Source organism: Lepisma saccharinum, chromosome 1, assembly GCF_977018435.1.
Source record: "Lepisma saccharinum chromosome 1, izLepSacc3.1, whole genome shotgun sequence".
Classification (NCBI taxonomy): domain Eukaryota; kingdom Metazoa; phylum Arthropoda; class Insecta; order Zygentoma; family Lepismatidae; genus Lepisma; species Lepisma saccharinum.
In genome coordinates, this window is record NC_139229.1 from 53,008,446 (window position 1) to 53,035,675 (window position 27,230).

At 37.5% G+C, this 27,230-nt stretch overlaps 1 protein-coding gene across 1 annotated transcript in view; it reads left to right on the top strand.

The window, feature by feature from the left end:
* Positions 1–8,823: 8,823 nt before the first annotated feature.
* The window catches only part of LOC145995247 (protein Wnt-5b-like), a 966,808-nt gene continuing 948,401 nt past the window's right edge, over positions 8,824–27,230 (top strand). Inside the window, exon 1 of the mRNA XM_083131817.1 lies at positions 8,824–9,284. The gene's annotated coding sequence lies outside the window, so the exon portion shown is untranslated. The remainder of the gene's footprint in view (positions 9,285–27,230) is intronic.

Consider the following 27,230-nt stretch of genomic DNA (forward strand, 5'->3'; position numbering starts at 1 on the left):
CTTTATATTGTTAATATAATTGTGTGGGTGTGGGTGGGAAGGGCAATACGTAAGGTTGACATAGAAAAAACATCTGCTTGTACCCTCGAACTTTTTGAAAGTTCGCCTTGGAAACAAGGAATTAATTATATTTTGGATTTTATGATGGTCCTAGAGTGGCCACCCTGAAAGTTGAACTCAAACTCTATCACAGAATGGCAGGAAAGGGGAGGGGAGATTGGAGAAACTCATTATTGAAAAGATCCATTTATGTTAATACTGGAAGCCGCTATTGCCTAAATGTGAGTGATCTACATGGCAGCTAATCAAGGGATCCCGGATTCGTTAACCACTGGGATTATCAAGAGTACATATATTATACGTTTTCTTTGAAACCTTGTCCCGAAAATATGTTCCCCGTAAAATGCATACCCAACTTAACTTTTATGGAGAACAGAAGAAAATTTCATGAAAGCAATGTTCAATCGTTAGTCTGTAAAATAAATGATCTAATAAATGTTCTAATTTTTGTGCAGTCTCTTTCTACTTAATTATTTTGTGCATATGTAGCATGCGTTTTGGGGGAGGCTAATGTCTGGTTCTGGGGGGGCTTAGCCCCTACCTAACTACGCCTATGGCCTTCTATGGCCATAAGGATTGATCCTGGTCTCGAGAATGACCTCACCGTTACTACGGAACAAAGACGAAGCAATTATGTATTTGCGAAAACTATTGTACTCTTCCTGTACACCTTTTCCTAAAACCTGACGTATTCCACAACTCCCTACTTGAGAAGGGAACCTCATGGGTGGTCACAAAACCGCAAAGAAATAAAACGATATTGTCATTTGGCGTTTGTACGTGCTTCTTAGATCCATAATCAGCCTGGCTGGAACTAACGGATTCCAAAAGGGTGTTGAACCTATGCTTATTCCCAAAGACAGCCCGTCGTGAAAGGAGATGATTACGTATTACCACGAAACAGGTCGAAGTTTCCTCTAATGCTCAGCAGTTATGATGCCTATCCTTAACCTCTGTGAGAATTGACACGGAAGGACACCCAGGTTTGCAGATTGAAAAGCATTTTTACAATGAAACCTTGCAACACTGTCATCTCGTTAAAAATCTCTTTACCGGTTAACGTATGCCAGTGAGAGAAATCTGAAACAAATTTGATTGTTCTCCTAAAACGGTTCTTAACAACATATTATTTTTGTACCCTGCTACCATCCCGGATTTGGCGGCCATCTTTGGAAAGTGGCGCTCAAAATTATTTTTTGTAAATATCTTGTTTGAAGAGCATTTTATGACAAAAATTAAACTACATAACATTGTCTACAAAAAAAGGTTCTGAACATTTTTCTTCTAGGATGCGTCGTTTAGGTACTAGAGGAGCGAGTGATTTCACATTTTCCACCCCGTTTTTTTTTTCATATTGGACTCCAAAAGCATCCTTTGTTCACTGGTCAGTGGCGGTGATTAGGTTCCAAAACTGGGGGGAGTGGGGAGCAAGAACAGTTTACTTTCCCTTGGTAGATAAGGTTTGGCATAGTGCGAGGGCAATAGTTGAAAAAAGTTATAACAACATGCAACTGTCTCCCACGCTCCACCTAATCGCCTCCACTGTCACTGGTAAATATGTAATAGCTTATTTTTTTAAAAAAAAGGTGTAGCGAATACTCTACTCAGAACTTATCCATGCATTATGTGGTAGTAGGGTTGGGGGTGGAAGATGCAATGGGATGCTTCGTTTAGTCTGTAAATTAACTGCAGATATCTGCATTAATTCTTTCCTGATTTTCAGATTAGCATGTGTTCTTTTCTTCTTGTCTCACATCTCCGTCTCTTTCTCAAACCTTAATCTTATATATATACGGGGTGATTCAAAAAGGACTTTACAACTTTTAAAGCATATAGAAATGTATTCAGATAACTTACAGAGTCGATTGAGGTGCCATTGCAAGGCAAAACACATGAAGTTTGTCATACAACATTCATGAGATGAGTTGGTGTTTAAAGTCCACTTTATGCACAGTAAGGCTAATCGGGACTGGACTAACAGTTTAAAGTGGGATCCGAACCACTTGTGCCTCCGCCGGGTATCGAACCCAGGACCCCTTGATTACAAGGCGACGAATACAACATTCATGTTGGGTCGATGTGGCTACCATTTGTAATGCAGCATACATCCAACCTGAAGTCGATTTCATTCCAGATTTTCACCAGTAAGTCAGACGTCACTTCTGCAGCGGCGGCGTTAATTCGAAGTCAACAAGATCAGCAGGTAAAGGTGGTACAAAAACCCGATCTTTAATGAAACCCCACAAGAAAAATCTAGCGGGTCAAATATGGGGAGCGAGGTGGCCATGCAATGCTGACAGTGCTACTGGTGGGTGAGTTCGGTACTAATGGACTACGTGAGTCAAAACTTGATGAGTTTTGCTTTGCAATGGCACCTCAACCGACTCTGTAAGTTATCTGAATACATTTCTATATGCTTTCAAAGTTGAAAATTCCCTTTTGAACCACCCTGTATGTATATAATCTGAAAAATGTTTGTTTTATGTCCACCTTATGCTCAGCTACGCTAAACGGGACTGAATCTTCAGTTTAGGCAAGTGGGATCTGAACCACTAAGAAATGTGACTTCACCGATTAATGTAAATATTACCTTTCAAAAAGAGTTAGCCTTTCTTTTACTCACAAACCAAAGAAAGATATTTTTAAAAAAATACATAATAATGAAATAAACTAGCTTAAAAGCCGGCGCTCCCTCAAATCTGCCGCCCTGAATAGCTGCCTAGGTTAGACACCCCTGCCTTTGTACTCACCGTCCCCTTCTATCCCCCTATCTTTGTGCTTCATCCACTCTTACCCTCTTTTTACCCGTTGCTTTAATGCATTCTTTCCTGACCATCTCCGATTTTCATGAAATTTGGGGAGTTAAAACTATATATAGAACTTATTAAGTATGAAAATTTTTAGTTTCGTTTGTCTTGTAATTGTTATATTATTCAAGGTCAAATTTAGCAGAAATTGCTCTTTTTGAGCCCGCTTAGCTATACTAAATGTGCTGTAACTCCGCCCCTATTTCGCCTAGGAAGCTCAAATAAAGCTTATTGTACAGGGAATTGAACAAGCTTTCCAATGATATATAACAATCATACCTTTGGATAAAAATATAATTTTGTCACGTGACCTTGACTTTTGACCTTGAATATCTCAAAACATGTCATCACCAAAAATCGTGAAAAAAATATATTTGGTCCATATCAAAAAATCATACTGGGACTGCAATGGGATCAGAAGATACAAAATAATATGTGTAACTATGTGACTGATAAAAGCCTCATTACATGAACTATGACGAGTCAAAAGTCCCTTAACACCCCCTAGAAAATGTAAAGGAGTTATCCTGGTCATCAAGGAAATAGGTTAGACACAGGGAGATCCCTAGCCATGTGTGTCAAGCGCAGGTCCGGCATATTGTTGACCGCCATATTGAATTCAACGCAAAAATTTCAAAGGAAAGGTGGTGATGTGATATATCAAATCAGGCTAGAATTTCACGAAAAATAAAGCGGCGAAGATTTTTCCAACATACTCGTATCTTTAGCCAGCAAAACGTTATACGCATATCTTTCACTTACGATATATGCACATTATAATGTTGTCATTGTTCCTGTATGCACAGTAGTTGACATCTCTCACATTCACGTAGAACATTTGGCAATGTAGCAGGTGCAACATCATCGCAAGCAGCAACTATGCCTTCTCTCAGATGATCAATATGACGGACTTTTAGTGCATGCACCATTCTCTTCAAATGTTTCTGAAGGTAAAAGTCCTCCTAAGATGTTAGATCTGGGGAATGTGCAGACCTTTTAATAGATCACCATCTAGCCTGATTTGATATATCACATCACCCCCTTTCCTTTGAAATTTTTGCGTTGAATTCAATATGGCGGTCAACAATATGCCGGACCTGCGCTTGATACACACAGCTGGGGATCTCCCTGTGTCTAACCTATTTCTTTCATGACCAGGATAGCTCCTTTACATTTTCTAGGGGGTGTTAAGGGACTTTTGACTCGTCATAGTTCATGTAATGAGGCTTTTATCAGTCACATAGTTACACATATTATTTTGTATCTTCTGATCCCATTGCAGTCCCAGTATGATTTTTTGATATGTTTTATATAGACAAACGAAACTAAAAAAAAAAATCGTAGTTACTAAGTTCCATACATACTTTCAACTCTCCAAATTTCATGAAAATCGGAGATGGTCAGGTTGGGGACTGTGTTGATTTCGCATGGAATGACTCGTATGATTATATTGCAAAATCATGTAGCAATTTAAGCTAAATGGGCGCAATTTTCAGCCTATTTGCGGGAGGTGGCTGAGTCGAGCCTGGGGTTTAACTTTGGAGGGTCAGAATCGAAAAGTTCCACCCAATAAAGAGAGCGGCCAGGATTGTTTACTTAAATAACTTTTACACTTGCGAAATCACAAATATTACATCTTTATTACTTTTTCCAAAGGTCCCATGAGGTTATTTAATTAAAAAATATTAAACCTGAATATATATTGGGGGGGAGCAAGCGCCCTCTCTTGTCCCTGCCAAGTTACGCCTATGATGTATATATTCGCTAAACAATGTGTTCTTTAACAGTAGCACTTAAAATATATTAAAAAAATAAGGCTGTTATTTTTCGTCATTGAAACCTACGTAAAATATACTATAACATGTTTTTCTATTGGAGTAAAGTGGAATTTAGGGGGAAGGGAGCAGGGTAGTTTAAAGTTATGGTTAAGGGGGGAAACGCTGCTGCCAGATATAATGTTTATTGGAATCACCAGCTGACACGAAGTTGCTACACGTCACTTTGACAATTAGTCAGCCTTTAACTTCCTGTACAAATCAAAGTTCACAATTGAAAATGTTTCTGAGGTGATTAATTACAGACAGGCGTCATAAAAGGTCGGTTGAATCACCGCCAAAATCTACTAGTAAACCGACTCGCACAAAACAAAGGGAAAAGTGTTCGTCTATATCTTTTTTCACAGTCTTACGTACTACCTACGGCCTGCTTTACGAGCTTGTGTTGTGGCCGTTAGCAGATTATGTTACACGCTACAAACAAATGATCAACGTTGTTTTGAGTGTCGCGCAGTCTTGCGGCATTCTTCGCTCTCTGAGTAATATCCGATGCCATATTACTCTCTAGCAGAACTCTTACCTGCGCTCTGCTCGTCGGCGCAGCGTTGCCAGCTCCACTTGCTCCCAGCCACTAGAATATGTTATAAAAGTTACACAAAGCTTGGTTACTTTCATTAGCTTCCCCGAAAAAAGGGGAGATATGGAAGGGTGTAGCCCTTTTACGGAATTAGAATAGCACTGCTATACAGGTGTACGTTAATTACATGCATTCAGAGGCGTGCGCAAGGAGGGGGTAGATTCAGTGCTACCGCATTTCGAAATACGTATGGTACCACTGCAGACTTTGATTTCACTGATAGGAACATTTGCTGAAAAATAAAAATCACTGGTAGGTTGCAGAAAAATATTTCACTCTAATATAAAATTGTGATACTTTCTGCGTCGTAAATAATTGTTTAATTCATTGGGTTTTACTTTCTGCTTTTAAATTCAAAATAAGATATGTTAAATAACTGAAAATTACATTTTGTACAGTCAACGGCAAAGATAATGGTAGGCAAATTGTCCATCGTTAATTTCATTACTTTTTATTCTACATCCTGTGTTGTTTTAAGGAATGAAAATATGTTGGTGCGAAACAGGCATTGCCCTTTGTTATTGACGTCTGTATTTCAATTCATTATCATCATATTGGGCCTCCCCGATGGCGCAGTGGTAGCGTCGTTGCCTTGTAATCAAGGGATGCCGGGTTCGATACCCGGTGGAGGCACATAGTGGTTCGGATCCCACTTTAAACTGTAGGTCCAGTCCCGATTAGCCTTACTGTGCATAAAATGGACTTAAAACACCAATCCAATTATCATCATATTGTGCAATGCAGACCTAATGAAAATGGTGATGAACAATTCGCCTACTGTTTATTTTGCCGTTGGGTGTACACTACATAAATGTACAGTGACGTGTCCAGGAATGTTGTAAATGCGAGGTTATGCTTTCCTTTTTAGTAGTTAGTGTGTTATTTGACAATTTTTTCTACATTCCACGTAGTTAAGAAACATTAGTTCATAATTTGTAACGGTCGAATTGACCATTACTGGTTTTGGTAATATGTTAATTAATTGCTGGCCAGCTACAAGGTGCAGGGTTAAGTAATATGTTGCCATGAGTGTACTTTTATGTTATTATTGCATGTAAGTTATATGCTTATTGGATTGTGCTTTGCTGAAATGTTAGATTCCCCTGTTTTTTACCTCCCCGGTTTCAAAAGACCGTTGGCAGTGGAATTTTCCAACGCTACGGGGTCCACGTCCACGGACGTTTACCCCGACTATAAAATAGGCCAGTGAGCTTTAGCAAAAAAACAGTGTTTCCCCATTGATCGACGAAAGAGGAACGTCTCGTCAAGTTTAGTCCACTTATGGTGGCTAAACTGGATATAATAATGTAGCATCTGGTTATGCCAGCCCCTGTTGCTGTCCCAAGTCCCCATTTTAGAAAAAGCTTTGAGTATGTGGATATTTCCGTATTGAATAATTGATGCCCAAAGGAAGGAGTGAAAGCGTAAGGAAACGAATTTGTAATGAACGGAATATCATTTAAGCTGAGGATAGGCCCACAGAGATAGTTATGCTAACTCTGTGGTAAAGGAAGTGCCGATGGTTATGCCATAGGTGCGCAATTATATTGATTTAGAGATTTGTTAATTTGGTCTTTGCAAGACACACATGGAAACGCTGTGTAAAATATGTGTGTATATATATATATATATATATATATATATATATATATATATATATATAACTACGTATAATAAACCAATATATCCTACTAGAATGTTATGATTTAAAGAACTACGGTACTGTCCATTTAACAAGTTGTATATTCACTTGCTGTATATGTGTAAACGAACCGGCGACATAAAAATATAAATTCTATGTGAAACCCCCCTTTCGTAATTCCGGCGCAAAAATAATCTGCTCGCTTGGCACCTAGGGTGAGGTGAAAGGAGGGATTAGAAGGATTAAAGGCAGTAAGACATCCAGAGAGCCGGAAAGAAACGAGGGATAGGGGGGGCCGAACCTTTCACACATTCATCCTCATCATTTCGATGTGACCGAAATAGAAATGAAAATAAATATAGTAAATAGAAATACAAGTAATGAGTGAACGAACAATAAAAATCCTGCCAGCCTCCTTGGCCGAGTGGTTAGCGTAGCGCTGTATGAAGCCCAGGAGCTACATCTTGCCGTAACGTTCGACCATGATTATTGGTCGTAGCTTTACAGCTCAGAATATTTGATTTGATCTGGTTTTGATTGTTGTTATTTAGCGTCACTTTTCATCCACCGTTGGCTAATCGCGACGGTGAGGGATGGTAGGATGAAATTGATGAAGGGACTCTCACAAAGAACACATATGCCCAGGCCAGGATTCGAACCCGAGACACAACTCACGATATAAAGTCATACAACTTGAATATAGCACGGAAGTACCACGCGCGAGATACCTGCAGATCTTCCATTCGAACAACCAATAGGATTTTTCACAAGCAATGCGTTTTGTTTACATTGACTTCGTTCTTGTGACGGATAAAGAATAGAAAGAGATCGAATAGAATCGATTGTCACCTTTAGTACACAGGGAGGAACAGGTATTTATTGCCAAAGCAATAATAATAGAAGCAGAGTCATATTTATTATTGATGAGTGCTGATGTTTTCAGTCAATGGCAACAACATTACAGCATTATATGGTGTTAAGAGTATCAATTAAACTTTGATTAATCTTTATTAAAAGATACGTCGTCGGCTTTTCAATATACAAAATATTATGAGAAGACTCAGAGCTGCCATCTTGTAAGAGAATGGGCAACTTCCAGTGACGCATTTCCAATTCTGGATATGCATGGTGGTTGTGCCATTGTGTTTCCCGATTCATGTATTTCATGAGTTCATAAATCATCATTATCGTCGCGATTGACAAAGGTGATTAAAATGTGAAATAGGAGAAATTGCGATCAGATAGCTTACATTTATATTGCCGAGGAGAAAGTCTATTGAATTTCAACTGAATAATAATAAAGAGGGAATTTAGCTTAAAACCAGTTTTTTTTTTACTTTAAACTTTAACGTTAACTTAGTTCTAATTCCAAAAGATGTCGCGATTTTATACCCTATAAATATGTGCATTAAGGGAGACTGTAGATGCATCTAAATATTATCTCTGCAACGTAGTAAATACTTCATATTAGTTGAGACAAAAAATTCATTCCCATACTGAAAATTTTTTCTCATTTTTATGAATATTATTTTGAGGATGTACATTTTTTGTTAAATATTTTTCGTGGATTTTTGTTTTACTGCCTTTTGTTTCGCTTCTTTATGCAGACCCAGACTTTTTTAATTTGGAATATATTTTCTGTTATATATCAAGAAAACAATAAAAGTCTTAACAGCAGTTAGGAGTCATTTCTGGAAATTAGTTGGCGGTAGATCACAATTTTCTTACCAAACGAAATGCTCTGAACGGCTCTAAAAGTTCGATAATTACATAGCCGCTAGCAACCCTGCGGCTCGTGGCAGTCTGTCAGTGTCGCTACAGCCAACCAAACTTCATCTCGACGGCGAAGGAAGGTACGTCTTGCCGTTTAAGTTCCGCGGTGTAGACAGTTCGTAGGCAACTGTTGCCTCCGTAGCACGAAAGGCACGTTGCTGTTCGAGCTAAACAACCGGGTCCACGTGATATTAAGCCTTGCGTAGTTTTGCCGCGGCGTCAAATTGAACAAATCGCCACCCTTCCGTTTGGGGGGTCAAGAACAATGTTTGCATTCGTCTCCTGCTGCGTGCCTCATGTTCGTCAATTCATTCTTTGAAGGTGTTACCCTTGTACACGATTCGGCGGTGATTTTTTTTTTAGTGTGTGCGTGTGTTTGTGTAGTTATGAATATTTAATAGGAAAGTTTTGAAGTGCTTTTCAAGTTTGGGAAGCTCAAACATTTCATCGGCGCTTAAAGTTTGCTTACAAATTACTTGTCGTGAAGTGTTTGTTCAAGTGACGTTACGAAAACACAAGATACTGGAGAAGTGGGATCTTCAAGTCAAAAGCCGGTCTTCACCTTAGCCGAGACTTCAAGACGAGAAGGGGTAAGTCAACCTTAGGTGTTTAAGGATTAAAAATTCTGGCTGGTATCGTCACTTTTGACACCAGAAACTTGCAGAGTGCCTAGAATGAATGACGGGGTCATTTTGAGGTGCTTTTAAATTTTGGATTTTAATTTCCACACTGTAAAGTTGTGTTTACTTTCTAAAGTAACTGAGATACAGATACTATGCCCCAAAAGTAATTCAGTTACAGTTACTCATTTCAGAAAATATCTCGTTTATAGTTAATTTTTGACCAAGTAACGCAATTACAGTTACTCACTTTTAGTTATAATTACTAATTTGATAAAGTAATTGAAGTTGGTTACTCATTTCAGATAGTAACTAAGTTACAGTTACTCATATCAGAAAGCAACTAAGTTACAGTTACTCATTTCTGAAAGTAACTGAGTTACTTTTCCTCATTTCTGAAAGTAACTAAGTTACTCATTTCAGAAAATAACTAAATTACAGTTACTCGCTTGGAAAAATAAATCAGTTACAGTTACTCACTAGAGAAAGTTATAGTTCCTTTTGAGCAAGTATCGCAGTTACAGTTACTCATCTTAAAAAGTTACTCAGTTTAACAGTTACTCATTTCACAAAGTAACTCTGTTACAGTTATCCATTTTAACAAGTAATGCATTTACAGTTACTAACTTAACAAATAACACAGTAACTCGCTTGAGAAAGTACCTCGGTTGTAGTTCCTCTTTTTAGAAAATCACTCGTTTATAGTGACCATTAATTTACGAAGTAACTAAGTGTCTTCTGGATGTGTAACATATTTCAAGCAAGAATTACAAGCGGACTGTTTTTATCACTGATGACCATAAACAATACTTATGATTAAGTAGTGGGGTTTACGGTACGGACAGCACAACTTTTAAGTGTAGAAAAGGCGAGGCTATTTGATTGAACAATCAGATTTGCTTATACTTAAAACAAAGCCAAGAGAGGCCTATACCCCAATTCTTCAGGTGTGATATGCTCTGATTTTTAAGAAATTCTGAATTTCTAGTGTAGAAAAGGCGAGGGCTCAACAGATAGATTTACCCGTACTTAAGACAATGCCAAGAGGGGCCTATACCCCAATTCTTCCAGTGTGATATGCTCTTAATTTTAAGAATTTTGAATTCTAGTGTAGAAAGGGTGAAAGCCTCTCAGACAGATTTGCTTATACTTAAAATTATGCCAAGTTCCCATATGATCTTATTGCTTATAGTGTGTTTTTCTGTCAAAATCCCAGGAATTGAATTTTAGTGTAGCTCAGATTGATTCTGCCATGTATATTAATATAAAGCTTATAGTTACTGGGTTCTGAGGCCCAGTGGAGTGTGGTGCATAGCCCCATGGTTTTTATTGCCTTGCAATCAGGAGGCCTCTGGGTTTGAGTCCTGATAAAATGTGAAGCCTCTCCTGATGGCAAAATGTTAATATTGTTGCTTTGTAAGCAAAAGGCTCGGGTTTGAGTCCTGATAAAATGTAAAGCCTCTCCTGATGGCAAAATGTTAATATTGTTGTCTTGTAAACAAGGGGCTTTGGGTTCGAGTCCTGATAAAATATTTAAGATTGAAAACATGTGGCAAAATAATATGTCCACAAGTGAGATTTTGAGAATAGTTGATATACAACTCCCAGATCTGAAAACCTGGTAAAAAGTGTTTTACAATAATATATTGTACAAAAAACTGAATTTTCTTATTTTCTCATGTTTTATAACCACCTCCTCAATACAATAGGAGAAGAGCGGGTAAGCATAGTTAATTGTTTGCGTGCTTTGCCGGCACGCAAGAGACACGCTAGAAGGGAGCATTAATGATTTTTCTGTATGATTCACTGAAGGGGGGGCATTAATCTTTCTGTGCGTGTAACATGTCTGTAACAAGGAAAATGTAACAAAGATTATTGAGATAAAAACATATTTTCACACAGTGGCAATGAACTGTACCCCCCTCGTGCTGAAAGCAATTCTATTCTGATAATATGAGCCTAGGCAAAGACTTAGAAAATATTATGGCAGTTCAAAATCCAATTTTGTCTGCATAAGGGTCTCAGAACCCAGTAAAATGTGGGCATATTCCATATTGAGAAGTGTTAATATTGTGGCATTGTAATCAGAGGCTTTGGGTTCGAGTCCTGATATAAGATTGAAATATATGCAACTGCCCACACATAAGATATTCACTGCTAGCTGATAATACAGTTGAGGTTTCAAAGCTGGTAGAGTGTCTGGGGCCTCTCTGACAGCAAAGTGTTGGTATTATTGTTTTGTAATCAAGGGCCTCTGTGTTTGAATCGTGCTTCTAGAACTGCTCTGTGACTCTCTCATTTCTCACATCATAAATATATGATTTTTCACCGATGAGAATAACACTGCATATTGTGTCTTCAGGTAAAGCCTCGTGAAATTCACAGATAATTTTAATGTTTGTCCTGTCATTAACCACAACTTGTTTCCTTTTTGAAGTGTTAATTACAAACATGGGTCTCTGTGTTTTGAATTCATCTGGTGTGTAGTACAGGTCAGTATTGCCAGTAGTGACGCGCTTGAAGGAAGAAAAAGCCTCATATAATTTAAGAAAATCATCCTTGGACATGTCTAAATTATAATTTTCTCTAGGAAAGACCTCATTTCTGCCATTTTTAAGATATATGTTCTTGATGTTGCAGTTATCAAATCTACTTGAATTTTTTTCCTGATTATTGTGTCTCCCAGTCTGAAACAGTACCACCACGAAATCAGGCATGTCGTATTGAATACTGGAGAATGAGTTTGTAGCATCAAATTCATAATATGTGCCAGATGCGGGCTTCTGTACGCATTGATATGTATAAAATTGCAGAGGAATCTGTGGATTTTTTACTATATCAGCTTTGTATTTAAGAGCATAACTGGCCTCATACTCAACAACAGGGATTCTTAACTCCATAGTCTGAATAATGCATTTTCCTGCATCAGGTAAGGTATTAGGCAGAGCTTCTCCTGTAGGGTTTAATGTGCTGTATCTCATCAAAGCATTATTATCATTTGCAGCTCTTCTAAATGTAATTCTTAACCCGCCCTTCCACATAATTTCTTTGTAATCCGAGAAGAATCCTGGCAATAGGCGCATGGGGAACAGTACAGTGTGGCTCTTGGTTAATATCTTATCACCAGCTTCAAATCCACCGATTCTGTAGTATGAAGCCTCGGTTTTGGATAATTTTAATGTGGCCAAAGCTGTGGAGGTAATGCCGGGATAATCTACTCTGTTTATAACAACGCCATGCTTTCTGATCTCAATTTCAGAGAACAGATGCGGCACAAAATTGTCTACAAGTCTTATATTTGAATTTGCCGGATAATCTGTTCCATCGAGCTTTACAACATCAAATTTGATGTATAGATCTGCTCTGTGAGGGTGTATAAATCCATCCCCTACATCAAGATCAACCTCAATTTCCGTGTTGGGTTGATTTAAATTTGCAAATGTCCTCCTGTTTGGAGGGAATGATTGTAGCTCATAACTCTCAATATTTTCTATTGTATGTATTTTTATTTAAATGTTAATCTCTATGATAGCAGTTGTTGTGGCTCCAGCAAAATCAACTAATTCTTCTTTTTCATTAGTGACCATCAATTCAATGTAATCTATTCTATTATGACACACAGGAAAATATAATGTTGGGGATGGATTGTAGATGATGGGCTCCATAAATTCGGAATTAGGTTTGAATGTTGCAATGATGCCAGTTTGTTTGTGAGTGCCTATGCCATTTGATTTGGTAATCATACCCTCGGCCACATTACAGTGAATATTCAGAGTCTCTATGGCTAAGAATTTGGGTATATTCATAGCAGTGTGTTTGATGGCTGCTTCAAGTTTTGTGTTGTTCTCAAAGCCTAACAGCTCTCCTATAGTACCCAGATGCACTGTTTCTGTAGCAGACACAATCTCTACTCTGTGAGTGACAGAATTTTGACTTAACACTACACCTCTGGGTAATTGAGCATTTAGAGTGGACAGATTATATTGCCCTGGAGTGATGACAATTTTTTGATCCCCTACTGCAATTGTGTTGTTGTGGTGTGTAATATTAGGGATCAGGTACATGCCGTAAAATGCTCTGAGAGCTATTGTTTTGGGATACACTATGTCATCATGTAATTTGAGTTTCAATATTGAATTTTGGCTGGTGAGATGGAATACCCCCATGATGTTTCAGATACCACAAGGCCTTTTGAAAATTTTCAATTGATGGTTTATTTATTTGAGACATATATCTGAGAACAGATAAACACAAATGTCCACAATTAACATCTTTGAAGTTCTGAACACGGGCATTATTGTAATAAAGATTAGCTGATTTTAGATATTTTACTAAATTTTCAGGTGGAACACCTCCAAATGAATCAAACACAAATGCCTCACTGTTTAAATATTTAAGATAACAAATCCAGTGAGTGCCCTGATTTTTGTACTCATCCAAATTAACAATGCCACACTCTTTGTTGAGTGGTTGCTCCGGTAAAGAATCAGACATGTACACACCCCTAAAATGTTTGATGCCCAGTGGCTTGATTAAAGCTTCAATATCTTGGTTTGTAAGCGGCTCTTGTTTTTTTTAAACTTATTCATGGCTCTCTTAACACCTTTGCCTTTTTTCTCCATTGCCAGGTTATGGCGCTTCTGCTCATCTAATTCTGCCCTATTTTTCTTGGCATCTATTACTGTTTTTGCTATGGCAGCTGATCCCCCAGCCAAGCTCCCAACAGCCCCGAGAGCAGCTAAGATGGCAGGGATAGTAAATATGAAACCCCCTGTATGCAATTTTTTTCTTGATTGCTGTAATTTTTTTAATTGGGGGGTACTAAGCAACAATTTCATACCATGTCCCTTTGCAATACAAGAGCTTTTTTTCTTGCGCTGCTTTTTGGTTAAAAGACTGTCAATAGTTTTAAGAGATTTGAGACCTGCATAAGGTATTTGATACATAACACCCTTGGCCTTCATTGTAGGTTTATTATTTACAACCCCCACCCCAGTTTTTGTTTGGTGCTCATAGCTATGGTGGTTCCCAATGCTGATATTCTCTCACTTAAAGAAGCATCTTTGCTTACAAATCTGCCAAATGCAGCCTCTTCTAATTTCTTGTCTGCAACATGTCTCTTGTCAAGATCAGAATGTGTGTTGTATGCTATGTCATGGTCTCTACAAGCAGCATCTAGGGGATTAACACCAGGGTCCCCTCTGTTTAATCTATGATCCAATTTTGTGCCTGGACCACAATACTGATAGCCTGGAATGTGTAGTTCAAATGGCAGCTTGTTTATAATGTCATTAACAAGGCCCCGACCCTCAGAAATATTCCAAAATTTAGGTGGTAGAGTATTAATAATTTTTATGAGATATCCAATCCCCTTAGGGTCATTCACTATAAAATTAGATAATTTGGTGCTTATCATGTCCATAATTCCAACCTTTTCATTGTAAAAATTGTGGTTGCCAGCATTTTCCTCCCCAGCTATCACCAATAACCTATCTACAAGTTTCCTGACATCATCAACCCACACAAATTCTTTAGGCAGGGTGTTGTATTGTTTGATTCCACTGCCAGTCTTGATCTGCGACCATATGGGTTTGATTAAATTATTGTATTTTGCCCCACTGCTAGACTTGACTCTTTTTTGTGTGGGATCATTGTTCTGGTATAGAGCATCTGATTTTATTAATATTTCTTTGTAATCCTCATAATCTTGATCTGTATAGCTGCCAGGCCTTTTCCTAGTTATCAGTTCCCACAACCCAGGTGTGCCGGTGTACTTAACAAAAGCACCTTTTTCTCCGAGACGAGATTCTGAATAAACAATTATATCATCCCCCATAAATGTTACTCTGAAATTGCCAATTCTATGAATGATGCTCCCATCAAGCTCTGTGTCAGCATATAAGCCAAACACCTCATCTTTGTTGTCTTTAGGTGTGGTTAAATATTTTTGAGCAAGAAGACCCAATTCAATAGGATCTTGACTAGCTTCAATTCTTCGAGGGGCAACAGGACTAGGTGTATGAATACTGGAAAGTGGGGTGAATGGATAATCTAATATGTTCCTTGCAGCTACAGGTACAAGCTCTGTGATCAAATCTTGATTTTGCTCTGTAACAGTTTTGATATTCTTACCTAAATTATTAATAGCATCAATTACAGGCTGTTCTGTTTGTTTGTGTTTTTCATAAATTCCTCGGTTCTCTGATTTCCATCCCTTAAATCTTTTTACAAGATAATCTCTTAACTTAAGATCATCAATGACTGGTCGTTTCATGGTTATTTATATACGTCTCAACGTCTAGAAAATCGTTGATTTTATTTCTGTATTTGCCACTATTAGGTGTTCTTGTCATATCAATTGTGACAAACCCATAACTGTCCTGGTTCCAGCACTTGCTGCAAAACTTGGAAAAATCATTGTAGCTCAAGTCCCCACCTACATATTCATCATGTATGTGTTTGAGGTTGGTATGATCTTGATGAAACACGCATATAAAATTGCTGTTGTCTCGGATCAGCTGCTTCGGAATTTTTGAAAAAGTCTGTGCCAGGTAGAAGCAATCAATGTTTTTGTGCCGCCCCTGTGTAAAGAAATTTCTAACCTTGTTTTGATTATCCAGTATAACGTCATCAAACACAACAACAGAATTATCGAGACATTCATGGAGTGGCTTAACATCTGATTCAAAAGTGGCTATATCCAATCCATCATATAGCTTCATCAGCTGCTGATATTTTAATTGTTCCAAGCTCTTAGAGAAAACATACAAGTGCCTGTTTTTCCAGTCTAACCAGTTGGGTGCCAATAAAAAATTATCAACCATTAGTGTAGTTTTACCACATGCAGATGGCCCAACAATAAGACACCTAATATTATCAGGCAGCAGCACTCCATTTATCTTATTCTGTTGTTCAGGTTCTGGCAGCCTTTTTATAACATCCCAGGTGTTCATATTATCACTTTGTCTGCATCGATCCAGCTGTTTTCCGGATGACCCAGCCATTTGACAAGTAACTTGTTGCCTTTTCTGCGGATAATTTTTTCAATGAGATATGTGTCAGGCTGTTTAGTTTTGCTGAGCTCTTGTTCATAAAACCTGCCTTTGAGAATTTCTCCTCGGTGATCTTTTATTATATATGTGTTAAGGGTCCCAGGTTTAACTTGAACTACTGTAAATAATTCGGTGCTCCAGTTTCTTGTAAAGCCTCTTTTGAATAAGTGCTTATATTTGCTGATTCTTACTTGATCACCCACCCTGTATTTGGCCCTTCTTGTTGTTGGCTGGTATCTAGGATAATAAACAGTGCTGATCAATTTTTGCTCATCAGATGAAGTTACTTCAGAGGGTTTCATGTTGATTGTGGAATGGACCGAGTTGTTATATTTATGTAGAAGTTCTGGAAGGATTGTAAGCCATTTATAATTACCCTGCAGTGTAAATTGTTTATACATAAGATTTTTTAAGGTTCTGTTGAATCTCTCTACAATTGAGGCTTTGAGGTCACTGTAACTCGAATAATGTTTTATTGCCTGGCTTTTAATAAATTGTTGAAACACTGAATTATAAAATTCTTTGCCATTATCTGTTTGCAAATAGCGCGGTGATCTTCCTGAATGATTGATGATTGTCCTGAAGGCTTCTGTAACACATGTTCCAGTCTTGGATTTGAGTGGCACAGCCCAGGCAAATTTTGAAAATGTATCTATTACAGTGAGTAGATACTTGTAGCCCTTGTTGATTTTGTCTAAGTTTTTCAACTGCCCAGTTGCCATTTCAATCAAGTCGCTCTGCCATAAATCATCTATGCCTTTTGTGACTACTGGGAGTCTCTTATAATTATGTCGGGCTTGTCTGTGTAATTCATCAACTATAATTTGTCTAGACATAATATGAAAACAAGAATATTGCAACTATAGGGTGTTCAGCAGCTGAGACTGCAGGATTTTCTAAATATAATTTGTCCCCTATTTGTATTTTAAATTCCAGAGATCCATCATCTTCAGCATAGGCTGTTTCTAATGTATTGGGATCTGTAAAATCCTCTAACTCTACACTGGTGATTTTCACTTTGTTCTCAGCATTTGTTATTGATAAGGTGGGGTAGTGGTGTGCCTGTGGCTGATGCCAATATTTGATCTTGATTGGTCTCAGTGTGCCCCCAACAAAAAACTGATAATAAAATTGTGCAGGGGACAGCATATATATTTTGCCACCTGGTGTAAATGGTGAATCATATTCTTTGTTGGGGATGCTGTACAATTCAAGAATTACTGTATGTTTTGGATTCTCGATTATGCCTGTTATTTCCTTTTCTGCTGTAAGCAATCTGCTTGTTACAGATTCAAGATGCTCATTGATGGTCCTAACAACATCATCGTGGCCTGGCTTGATTTTTATGTCCACAATAAGTTTCTTGTATTGTTGCACAATCTCTTGAAGCTGGGTGGCAAAAACAGAGAGAGCATTTGCTTGATTGGATTCCATGGTTCCTAGCTGTTGCTTGATATTAGCTACAATTTGCTGTAAATTTTCAACAACTGCCAATTTTGAATTTTGAGCAGTAAGATCATGGACCTGTCTTCTGATATCCTCAAATAGGGCATGCAATTCATTAATATGTTGATTGGTTGGAAGAGTGGCCACTGTCTGAGTGAGTTGTTTGATCTCTGTCTGGATATTCTTGATATCTTCTGATTTCAATATCCTATTCACTGCCCTCTTAATATTTTTAAGTTCCTGTGATGTGGGAAGATTTGATACTGTATTTTGCAAAGATTCAAGTGCCAATTTCACATTATTTAATTCAGATGCATCAGCCACATTTTGCATAGCATTTTGGAGCAGGGCTATATCTGCCTGAGAGGGTGTGGATTGTTGTAAAATTTCAAGCTTTGTTTGAATATCATCGATCAAGTGATGAAAATGAGATAGTTCAGATTCAGTGTTGAGGTTTTCAAGTTTTGTGATCTGTTGCTGGACACTAACAAGGGTATCTACAATCCCAGGCAGGCGGGATTCTTGTACATTTGCCAAATCACTTTGCACTGCTGCTATTGTACCCTCAAGATGAGTTATGGTACTTTGAATTTTTCCAAAATCTTCATATGTTTCAAGTTGCAGCTTAATATTTGCTACACTCCGAGTTATTGCACTCAAAGCATCAGAAGATGGCAAATTGTTCATAAAATTTTCAAGCGTCTCAATTTTTTCTTTAACCTCGGCTATGGCATTGTGCAGAGGATCCAGATTAGGTATCTGGAGTGACTGAATCTGTTCTTTCAGAGTGGAAATCACTAGATCAAAATCTTCTTGTGATTTTATGCTTTTGACAATTGTTTGGAGCTGTGTCTGGACATTATTTATCTGCTCTTCCAATTGTTGTTTCAATTGCTCGGAGTTGTTAGCCTGAGTCTTAAATTTGGCTTGAAGAGCTGCTACAGCCTCTTCTAAACTTTGAAAATTATCTAATGTTGCCAAATCAGTATATTTCTGAAGCAGCACTTTGAGTTCTGAGTCAATTTTGAGAAGAGGGTCCATGCATTGTGATTGTAAATTTGTAATTTCTAATTGAAGACTGGCATTGAGTGTGGTTTGTAAAGCTTGTAAATCACTTCTTAATTTCTTGACTCTGACATCAAGCATAAGAATCTCGTCACTGTGATCTTCATGTCTTGTATGGCCAAATATATCATTAGGCATTTTCTTTTAGTGGTTATTTATTATAGAGTATCTGATTCTTAATTCTATAAAAAAGGGTATAAGCTTGTCATAAGATCCAGGGACCTCAATATATAAGCAGTCACCAGCAGAAACAGTATATACAGTGCCAGAAATCATGTTTGAGTGCTTAATTCTATAAATATTTCTCCCTACTGAAATCTTAACATCACCCTCAGGGGTTGTAATAAATTGCAATTGCCCACCTACAGGTAATTGGTAATGATTTAAATTATTGTTAAATATGTACAATGTTTTGCCTGTTTCATCATCATTATCTGTAAGTATGCTGTTCAGATGAATAATTAACAAGCCACTCAGTTTAGACATTACAGATTGTAAATCAGGAGAGGGTTGTGGTGTGGGCAGGTCCATAATAGCCTGTTTTTTGAACCCAAATAAGTTCATAGGCATGTTTATTTATTTCAAATCATGCTCTGTAATTGGGCATTTTTTTCCATTTTTCAAATCACAATGCCCCCATGGTAAAGTATGCATGCCGCATGATAAAATGCATCTCTTGTCATCATGTGGGTCCAGAGCCACTTTTGTTACAATATTGCTAGTCAGCAAGTGATTCTCACTCTGAATTCTATTTTCTGATGTTCTAATTGAATTCTGTGATTTGATGCAATTTTTATAATCTTCAAATACAAGCTCTTTTTCCACAGTAACTCTGCCAATGCCCTTGGCTTTTTTGACAACAGCACTACATGTTTTAAAACTGTACATCTTGGCACTTAACCCAGCAAATTCCACAATAACATCACCAAGTGTCTCATCTTTTAACTTGCCAGGTACCTTTTTGTTGTGGGGTTGAATTCTTGTATGTTCACTGGTATCAAAGTATTGAAACAATTCAGGCTGTGACATATCTTGATAAACATCTTCTGTTTGAATTTCAAGAATAAAACTATCCGTGTCCATGTACAATAATTTTACACGATCCTTATAAAAAGGTTTCAACACATCATAATACAATGTTAACATATGTAATTTGGACGATTCCAATATCGCAGCCCCTTCATAAATAGGTTTATCAAACTTGATCTTTGTTTTCATCATGTTGAAAAGTGCCATGTGCTCATCATAAATTCTTCTGTAATTGAAATTAGGCTTTGCAACCAATTTTTTGCTCCGGCTGGGGTCAGTAATTATTTTAACATCGGTATGTTTCCTGACATTTTCAATTGTTTTGCCATACACTGAATTCACCATCAATTTAAACAAGCTCTTATCAAATTGGCTTTTTGCAGATGTTCGAAGCTCTGTATTTGTGTCAATGTATGGTTTCAACCATTCTGAGTGCCTGAACCTCAAAACTTTGCCAACTTTGGTCACTTGAACACCATGTTTCATCAGGAACTGGAGGTTTTTGTAATATATGACATATCCCTGTTTCGGCTCCAGGGTCATCATGAGCTTCTTCTGTTTAGAACCAGGTGGGCACCTAACCTCGGGAATTGGGGGCAGATCAGAAAATTTGTTGTGCAAATGATCTGGAATTATCAGATCAGTCTCTAAGAAGAGGCCATGTTCACGGTCATCAAAGTCCTGAAGATCTTCAATTTTGAAATCTTCAACCCACTCAAGCTCTGCATATGGCAGTTTTTGCATCATGGCGTGACCATAGAGGTTGTTTGCATCCACATAAAGTATATAATTTGATGGCCGTGCTGGATCATAATCAGGCATATGCTTGTTATTTGCTCTGGCATATCTCCGGGAACATTGCACCATCCCTCCTCTTATACATTCCTCCATAAACAGATACTTATCTTGATCGTGGATCAGATCCAATTGCATTTTGGTATTCAAAAACGTTGAGGCCCATGCTAGACCAGGGGCACTGTAAAAATACACTGGGTCCAGTCCATAATTTTGCATTGAAGATTTTCTGAATGTTTGCAATATATCAGTTGAGAGAGTAACATCAAGTTTCAAATAAGCCATGTGATAATCACCAAATGTCTTGCATTTAAAACTGTTCCACATCAATTTGGCATGGTGATAATCTTCATCAGTAATTCCAGATCCTCTGATTTTGCTATAAAATGCTTCTTGTGGTGGCAGGGAACACTCATCAAATTTAGAAAAATCTGTAACATGGTCGTATGGATATACACCCTTCCGCCTAATTAATTTCAGGTCCTGATCTGGAAACAAGGCACGTGTGATTTTCAAGTCATCATCAGATAATTGAGAGGCCAGTGTAGCCAGGCCAGCAGGTAAAAATCTGTAAGAATCAAGAAATCTTAATTGAATAGAAACACCATCAACTTTAATTATCTTGCTAATAGATATATATTTTTCATCATTTTCAGCTAAAATATTTAAATTCTGCTTCTCAAACCCCTCGTACCTGATCAGATGATGGAAATCATAATTGGATGCTCCATGGCAAAATATGGGGATAAATCTTGGTCTCTTGATCTTAATATTACAGCTATTACACAGGGCCTGTTTATATCGACCATCTGTATGAGAATGGTGATGTACCTTGATATTTGTATCTGAAAATTCAGAATCACATACCGGGCATTTTTCTGCATTGTTGAAATCCTCAATCTGTTCCTCTGTTAAAGGCAACATAGGTTTTGATTTCAACAAAATATTAGATGCTATGTCACGGCACACATTTTCTATTCTATGTGCAAATTCTTTGATGGCATTTGGTCCCATGTATGAATATTCTTTAATAACAACACCATCCCGTATAACCACAAAACAAAAGCTGGAAGGCTCATGTTGCTGGTATGGTGTACTTGAAGATTCTTCTGGATCTGGGCTACAGAATGCAATAGGTTTGAGGTTCGATTCGAAATCATAGACAATAAATGCAGGGTGTTCCAACAAGGCTTCAAATTTTTTGAATTTGCAATTTTCACTTGGATTGGGCATCACCATATGAACAGGTTTATGGTTCCCACAGTATTTCAGATGCTCAATTAACTTGTTTTTAGCAATTTCTGCACTCTCTTCACGAACCCCTTTCACCATTTTCTGACCATCAAATACAGTTAAGCATCTTCTGCACAACTTGAATATTGTATGAGTTTTGTCTAGTTGTGTTCTCACTAAAGCTTCAAGATTATGTATTAGAGTGTAATGGCATGTATCATCTCCTTCAATTAAGAGCAGATCAATCGGAATTGCAGCTTCATCATCAAGTGTACTGATTCTGAGAGGTGCTATCGGGCAATTGCCAGTGGAACAAATAAATACATTAATAGATAATTGTTTGCCATTGATGTGCCTGGCCCTTTTTTCAAATTTGTCAATATTCTGAATAGACATTGGATATTCCAAACCCTCCATTACATCGTCAAAATCGTGTTCATGCTGTTTGTAATAACTTATTCTCTGAGGATTCCTTGAAACTGGATACAAAGCAGCTAATATACACCACAAAAAGCATTTCAGGTCGGCGTTTTTTATATTGACCACGGCTCTTTTGTTTTTGATATTGGCAGGTAATGGCACATATGTAGATCCTTGTAATGGGCTGAATTCAGAAATATGAACATATAACTTGTGTGATGAACCGCATAGGCTCCATCCGGACTCTTTTGCTGCAAATTCAGAGTGTTTGATATTTAATTGATCTATCAAATTGCCTATTATTGTGTCTGAATTTGCATTTGAATATACAGGTACAGTTTCTGTTATGTGGGGCTGTGTAAATTTTGTGCCATTTGGCTTCTTATATTGTACAAACAATTTGAGGGAGAGCTTATAAGAGCCATTTTGTGCATTAAGAATTGCCTGGAGATTAGGATTTATACTGTTCAAGAAATTCTCAATGCCGCATCTTGGCTCTGATACAAACCGGTAATCCCTAAGTTGGGCATTAAAACTGCTATGTATGGGTGCATAGCGTGGCTGCTTTGCAGGTGAAGCATTAACAGGTGCTTCGTGTTTTCTTTTCAGACCAGAAGTAGATGGTTGCGGGGGCAATGCTGATGACTGTACATAAGAATTACACTTATGCCATTTGTAATATGCCTTGCTTAATATTTTATGGCATCTTGGACATATTTTCATGGCCTTTCTGCATTTCCTAGAGTTACAAATACGGCAATGCCTAGCCCAATGAGAACTAGATATATTTTTATTACACTGATTGCAATATTTTTGTTTTGGCATTTTTTCTTGTTGTTTATTATATAAGATTTTCTGGGCTTCAATTCCAAACTTTATACTTAATAAAAATATCAGTTGGGTTCAGCAGTTAATGGCTGAGCTGGTGCTTTTATACCCAAACAACAGCAGTAACTAGGTTTTGGTGATAGTTTTGCTGATGTACAACATACAAACCTCAACTGTTTATCAGCTAGCAGTGAATATCTTATGTGTGGGCAGTTGCATATATTTCAATCTTATATCAGGACTCGAACCCAAAGCCTCTGATTACAATGCCACAATATTAACACTTCTCAATATGGAATATGCCCACATTTTACTGGGTTCTGAGACCCTTATGCAGACAAAATTGGATTTTGAACTGCCATAATATTTTCTAAGTCTTTGCCTAGGCTCATATTATCAGAATAGAATTGCTTTTAGCACGAGGGGGGTACAGTTCATTGCCACTGTGTGAAAATATGTTTTTATCTCAATAATCTTTGTTACATTTTCCTTGTTACAGACATGTTACACGCACAGAAAGATTAATGCCCCCCCTTCAGTGAATCATACAGAAAAATCATTAATGCTCCCTTCTAGCGTGTCTCTTGCGTGCCGGCAAAGCACGCAAACAATTAACTATGCTTACCCGCTCTTCTCCTATTGTATTGAGGAGGTGGTTATAAAACATGAGAAAATAAGAAAATTCAGTTTTTTGTACAATATATTATTGTAAAACACTTTTTACCAGGTTTTCAGATCTGGGAGTTGTATATCAACTATTCTCAAAATCTCACTTGTGGACATATTATTTTGCCACATGTTTTCAATCTTAAATATTTTATCAGGACTCGAACCCAAAGCCCCTTGTTTGCAAGACAACAATATTAACATTTTGCCATCAGGAGAGGCTTTACATTTTATCAGGACTCAAACCCGAGCCTTTTGCTTACAAAGCAACAATATTAACATTTTGCCATCAGGAGAGGCTTCACATTTTATCAGGACTCAAACCCAGAGGCCTCCTGATTGCAAGGCAATAAAAACCATGGGGCTATGCACCACACTCCACTGGGCCTCAGAACCCAGTAACTATAAGCTTTATATTAATATACATGGCAGAATCAATCTGAGCTACACTAAAATTCAATTCCTGGGATTTTGACAGAAAAACACACTATAAGCAATAAGATCATATGGGAACTTGGCATAATTTTAAGTATAAGCAAATCTGTCTGAGAGGCTTTCACCCTTTCTACACTAGAATTCAAAATTCTTAAAATTAAGAGCATATCACACTGGAAGAATTGGGGTATAGGCCCCTCTTGGCATTGTCTTAAGTACGGGTAAATCTATCTGTTGAGCCCTCGCCTTTTCTACACTAGAAATTCAGAATTTCTTAAAAATCAGAGCATATCACACCTGAAGAATTGGGGTATAGGCCTCTCTTGGCTTTGTTTTAAGTATAAGCAAATCTGATTGTTCAATCAAATAGCCTCGCCTTTTCTACACTTAAAAGTTGTGCTGTCCGTACCGTAAACCCCACTACTTGATTAAACCCCGATAGAGCGGTGGTAGCGTTGTTGCCTTGTAATCAAGGGGTCCCGGGTTCGATACCCGGTGGAGGCACATGGCACAGTGGTTCGGATCACACTTTAAACTGTAGGTCCAGTCCCAATTAGCCTTTCTGTGCATAAAGTGGACTTAAAACAACAATTCAATTCAATTGAACTTACTATTAAATTAAAATTCATATTTTAATTATAAAAATATAGAGGTAATAAAGTTAAAAGTATATCCCGGAACTTGAAAATATGGATTTACAGTTTAGTTCCTCTTTTTAGCAAACCATAATTTTGTTACTACAGTAAAACCTCGTTAATCCGGACTGCTGGGGAGGATAAGTCCGGAATAACTGAAATAACCTAAAAGAACAGTAGAAAGTGCATTAAAACTTTGTTTATAGCAACAAAACCCGTTTATTATGGTGTATTTAGAAGGCTTAAATAGGCTTAAATACACTATACAGTAGAGTACAAAGTCTGCGGGAAACAGAATTTCATCAGTGGTTGACTGCCTTTTCTTTGGGAAGTTAGTTCTCTTGTTGACTTCTCTCCACAGCATTCAGCTTTTCTTTTATTTTTTTATTACCTTTTGCCTGTCTGGATTAAGCGAAGTCCGGTTTATCGGGGTTCGGATTAACGATATTTTACTGTATATCTATCGTGTAAGGTCACTAGCAATAAAAAATGGGAAACCTAGGTCCTGAAATTCTGGCTTCTTTGCAATACGCGTGCGTTGTGTGTGTTGCCTAACTTCAATTTCCATAGCAACTTTTCAATAGGAAGTTCTGCTATCGCCAGTGAGTTAGGTAACACACATAACGCATTGCAGGGAAGGTCTCCCATTTTTATTGCGGGTGACTTTACAAATTAAGATTTTTAAGTCCATTGATTTCCAGAAATTGTCCACCTACCCAGTGCACACAAAACTCGAGATGCATCAAAGTTGATGGATGCTTTTTGGTGCATCAAAATCGCACAACGAACGCTTTTATTCACCAAAAGTACATCATGAGCAGTTTATGCACTTTAATGTACTACTTGAGGCATATTTGTGTCAGTTGACACAATTTTGGGTCTGTGTGCCGGTCTTAGGATTATCTTTGTAATTCCCCTCCCTCAAGAACGACAAATCGGGTCAAAAAATCCGCCCATTTCATTGATGAAATATTTTGTACTCTGTCACTTGGTGATTAAAAAAATAATCACTTTGTAATTCTTACCCGGGAAATAAAGCTTACAGAAAATAAAGAAATTCAGCACCATTCCACAGGTAGTTTCTGGAATACTCCATTACAGGGAAAATAGGAAGTATTTAGATTTAATTTTATTTTGTTGTACATATTTGTTGTTCTCTCTTTATGTAAGTATCTTTGTGTTCTCTGATTAGAATTATTGTTGCCATTACGATAGTCTTTGCTTTACAATATTCCAGAAATAGTTATTCAAACACAAAGGTGGTTATCGGGGGTAATTTTAAGTCTTAATTTCCGACTTCATTACTTACCTTCATTTGAATTTTTAATTTTCTAAAATCTTCGGGGGGGCTGTAGCCTCTTCACCCCCCTCCGTGGGAACGCCAGTGCCTACTATGTAAATGTTTCTTGAGTGTGTTAATGAACTACAATAATTTCAGTAACTTTTATTCCAGTGAAGATAACATTCTGATTTTACTCTATAATTGTAACTTAAAATATTTTTTATAGACTTTGTAGCTTAATTTTAGCATTTTTTAAAAAAATAATAGTTTCCAAAATGACAGTTGCCATGTTTATTTACAGTTTAATGATAATGATACTATTTACGATTTAACGTGATTAGTATTTTGTTTATTTTTCAACACAAAATGTTTGCTATTTCTGCGTATAAACATTATTGAATTTTAAATGAAGAGAAATCCTGTGTTTACATTTCCTTTCGTATGACCGAAAGTAAGTTTTTCCCTTTACACATAATTTTGGCAATATTTCGTTCATCCTGTTACATGCAACTTTATTGAAGTAAAATCGCAAATATTGAATTTGAGCATGCATTTTCTAGCTTCATTCTAGGATTTTTTTTATAAAATATTATTTTTCTGTCCTTGAACTGAATACTAATAAATATGCATTTCATTTTTGTATTCAAAATACTTTGTAGTTCTACAATATGTAATGTAAGATACTACATTGACGTCGCTAGAACTCAACGTGCCGGTGCGGTGGCACTATATCCTCACCAAATAAAGTTAGGGGAAAAATAACTGCATATTTTGTATTTGATTTGATTTATTTTACTTCGCCTTTTGTGCCACTTTTGGCTAATTTGCGAAGATGGGGATGAGTGATGACATGATGAAATTGATAAATGGACACACACAAACATCCATGCCCAGGCCAGGATTCTTACCCGGGACCCCCGATGTCGTAGCGCGATGTGCTAACCACTCCGCCACGGGGGCCGGCAACTGCATATTCTTGGTTCTGAGAAAACGCACATGTAAAATGATATGCTACATGAGCCCCTTCTTA